Below are 4200 nucleotides of genomic sequence, written 5' to 3'. Positions count from 1 at the left end.
GTGAGCCATCATGTGGGTGCTGAGAACCGAACCCAGATCCTCTCTGCAAGAGCAGCAGGTTCTCTTAACCTCTGAGCCTCCTCTCCGGCCTCTTTAAACTGTGAACCAGAATGCATTCTTTCCTTAAGTTGCTTCAGCAGGGTGTTTTGTCACAGACATCAGAAAGTAACTGATCAACCTTCTCTACATGATTCTCATCCATTTCAGTGTTTAAATCTCAGTTTTGGCTTTGAGCACATTTCTCTGTTTGCAGCAAGCCATGCAGCTCTCAGCCCCTTCTGGACTGCTTCATGAGAGCAGCTCCCCAAGTCTCCTTACTGACTTTGCAGCCAGACAATTCCTTATGATGGGATCAGACCTGGTCCCTGCAGGATGCTTAGAAGCCTCACCCCACCCCCAGCCTCAGAGAGCCAGATGCCCATATCTCTCCTTGACTTAGGCATTATACCAGAACTATCTCTCATTGGATTGAGAAAAGATTTCTTTTATTTCTAAAAACCCAATGGTGCTGTAAGGAAGACGCTTATCACAAGCCTACTAGGCTAAAAGAATTAGAAGCAGGACTCGGTCATTTCATTTGCCCATTTGACATTTGCTTGGGCCAGAAACGTGAAGGAAGAGACAGCCAAGGCAGCAGAGTGAGGTTGGGAGGAGCGGTCAGAGGCCCAAGCTGTTTAAGTGATGAGAATTATCCGGAAACCAGACAGTTTGGGGAAATGACCAGTACAGGGGCAAAGGAGAACTTGAAAGTGGAGGACCCAGGGCTGAAGCTGAGTAAGGCTGGGCAGCTATGTAGCACCCGACAAAAGAGGCTGCAGGCCCTGCAGGAACAGTCCTAGAGCACCGCTGAGCCTTGGGGAGCAACCCAGGTTTAGGAGCTGTAATAGTAGTCCCTATCAAGGGAGGAGGAATCCTGATACCCAGGCCTGCCTGGAGCTGTAACTCCACTACTGTCAAGAGTTAAGGAATTCTTCGGGCCTAAGCAAGATGGCTTAACGTTGGTACAGCTAACCATCCCAACATCCAAGGCCTGAACAAGGTCTCTAACACTAGAGGGCACCACCACCTGCTGACACCACTGCTATTTATAAGAAGCCACAAAAGCTGCTAAAGCCCAGACTCTTCACCCACCTCCTCACTGCCCCCCTCCGCCACAAGCCCCCTCCCCCACCGTGTCTATCTGGGCAAAGAAAAGGACTCCAGGCAACAGATTATTGTACTCCTGTTGGTAAAGTGTTTAAAAAGACTCACTTAGGAAGGTGTCGGTCCGCATTAGGTCTCTGTTGCTGTAATAAAACACGGACCACAAGCAGCTTGGCCAGGAAATGGCTCATTTGGCCTTCAGAGCATCCTCCAGGAAGTCAGAATAGAGCTCAGGGCAGGAACCTGGAGGCAGGAACTGGAGCAGAGGCCATGGAGGAACACTATCTACTGACTTACTCCTCATGGCTTGTCCAGCCTGCTTTCTTACAGCGCCCAGGACCAGCAGCCCAGGGATGGCACCACCCTCAGTGAGAACAGAACCTAAGAGCAGAGGAAAGGTAAGTTCTCTTCCTTCCTCTCCTCTCTCTTCTCCTTTCTTCTCTCCTCTTCTCTCTTCCCCCTCTCTCCTCTTCTATCTCTGCCTCCCTCCATCTCGGCTCCCTCCCTCTTCTCAGAGATAGGACATTTGTCTCAGACGTGGGAGGTCCTGGTTCCCCAGCCAAGGACTTCAGAATTTACCCTGGTCACACCTCTTCCCTGGCCCATGCCTTCCTGGATTTAAAGCTACGATCGCTTTGTATCATTAGATTTCCTGTGTCTTTAGGATCTGCAGCCTTCTTGGCCTCTGTAATCACAGAACCTACAGTCCCGTCTCAGCCAGTGTTCTATTGCTGTGAAGAGACACCATGGCCACGGCAGCTCCTATAAAAGAAAGCATTTAGTTGAGGCTGGCTTATAGTTTCAGAAGTTTAGTCCATTTTCAACATGGTGGGAAGCCTGGTGCTGGAGACGTAGCTGAGAATTCTACATCCGGATCTGTGGGCAACAGGAAAAGAGTCACTAGATGTGGCTTGAGCTTTAGAAACCTCAGAGTCTACCCCCAGTGACCCACTTTCTTCAGCAAGGCCACACCTACTCCAATAAGACCACACCTCCTAATCCCTCTCAAGTAATGTCAACATATAGAAAAATAGTGCGGCAAAAACCCTTATGTCTTAAGCTGTCCCTCTTTCCGCCAATCTAATGAAAGCCTGACTCAAAGGACCAACTCAGTCTGGGTCTTCAAGGTTGTTGTTCCCGGGAACCTGATTTCTAACTGATTTGCTATCAAACTTGGTAATAGATGAGAAAATGAAGTGACCACTGGATTCTCAGCCACCTTTAATTCCGAGAAATTCCTAGATTTACTCCGAAAATATTTGGATATCTGTGAGATCACTGAGCCTGTCTCAGCTTTGGGAGAGCATGGCTCTATGACTGGGGGCTTTCGGGTTTTGTTCTCAAAAATTTGAAGAGTGAGATTCATTCTACAGAGGGAGAGAACAGCTCCTCCACTGGAGGGGTCCCAGGAAATGGAGCATCATTTAGATTTCATGGGGATTATGGCAGGAATGTGTGAGGCAAGGATAGGAGTGAGCTGGTCAGTTCCATGGCCCAGCCCAGGGGTGTCCTGGTGCCTCCTCTTGGTTTCTGTCACGCCTACCCGTAGCCCCCAGGGAAAGGTGTTCACGTAAAAGGTAACAAGAAACCAGATTCTCCTTCTGTCCCTGGCCTCCAGCAAGGACCTTCTTTCTCAGCTGCTGCTTTGGTGTCCTATCTCCTGTCCTCATCAAAGCAACTGCCTTCTCTAACAGAAATTACCCCCGGTCTCCTGGGAAACCAAATCCTGGGAAAGCTGTTGAACGAATAGGAAATAATTATTGCTGTGTAAATCCCAAGTAAAAGCGAAACACAAACTCCATTAAAACACACACACAAAGGAGACGGGTGGTGGTGACACATGTCTGTAATCCCAGCACTCAGGAGGCAGAGGCAGGTGGGTCTCTGTGAGGTGAGGCCAGCCTGGTCTACAGAGAGAGTTCCAGGACAGCTTGGGCTACACAGAGAAACCTTGTCTCAAGAAACAAAAAAAGACAAAACAACATACACACAATTGGAAAGAAGAATATTTATTTGCTGCTTGGGATCATGTATAACATGTCTATGCACACATGTACACATGTGCTTCTATGGCAAGAAAGTCTTAAGGTTGGGTGGAAAACCATTCCCATCCCTCCTCCTGGGTCTGTCTTCCTTAAGGATCTGGCAATGTGGGCAGCACATCTATCATGGAGGAATCTCATCCTCGCTCTAGGATCCCTCCTGGGCAGTGTGACCCTGCACCTTCCCATCCTCAGGAGTCTGAGTTTAAGTGGTCCAGATGACACAGTTAAGCATGTTTGCTTGACTTACAAATGCTGAACTCAACTCCTGCTCCTAGGTCGAAGGCTCATCCTCTGTGCATCTGGCGGGTGCTTCACCTGACTTTGGGGGCAGGACAGACATGGCTTGTGGTTTCACTGAAGTGAGGAGGAGGATTTAAGAAAGGGATTCTAGAACAGCAGTGGGATATTGCTGTGTTGGAGGGAGTCACAGAAACCCCAAAAGGGAGACCTGAGACCCACCCTGGGATGTGGATAGGAAGCAGGGAAACAGCCCAGCTTTTGGGATTTGGTGCAGTCCTGGCTGTGTGTACAGAGGCTGCTGCACAGCCAGCTCCATCGCCACTGACTCTTAACGTTAGCCTTGATGCTATACTCGCCTTCCCTTCCGTGCCTCTTCCCGTTTCTGAGGTCCCCGCTTGCACTGCTCAGCAGATGACAGCAGAGAGCGGCTGTGACCATGACTGGACAGATGTTGAGCCTGCTGTGGCACCTCAGGCCTCCTGGCAGGCCCTCCTTTGGCACCTCAGCCAGCAGGCAGCCTTGTCTCTTGGCCTTCTGCCCTCACAGAAACTGGCTGGGTCTGTTTAAAAACCTCCCAAGAAGGCTGAAAGGGACAGCGCCTCCAGCCTGCACTGGCACTGGGTGTTTACTGGGACACAGCAGCTGGTGTGCCCACCTTTGATCTCTCATCCTAGATTAAGAGGACAAGCTGGCAGGGAACTGCTCAGCAATTACCCTGTCTAGGATGAGAAGAGATCTTTGATTCCCCTGGGGCTCATTCCTTCTGGGGAAA

The sequence above is a fragment of the Chionomys nivalis genome, chromosome 6 (assembly GCF_950005125.1).
Source record: "Chionomys nivalis chromosome 6, mChiNiv1.1, whole genome shotgun sequence".
NCBI lineage: Eukaryota > Metazoa > Chordata > Mammalia > Rodentia > Cricetidae > Chionomys > Chionomys nivalis.
The sequence above is the reverse complement of the archived record's forward strand: the minus strand, read 5'-3'. Positions refer to the sequence as shown.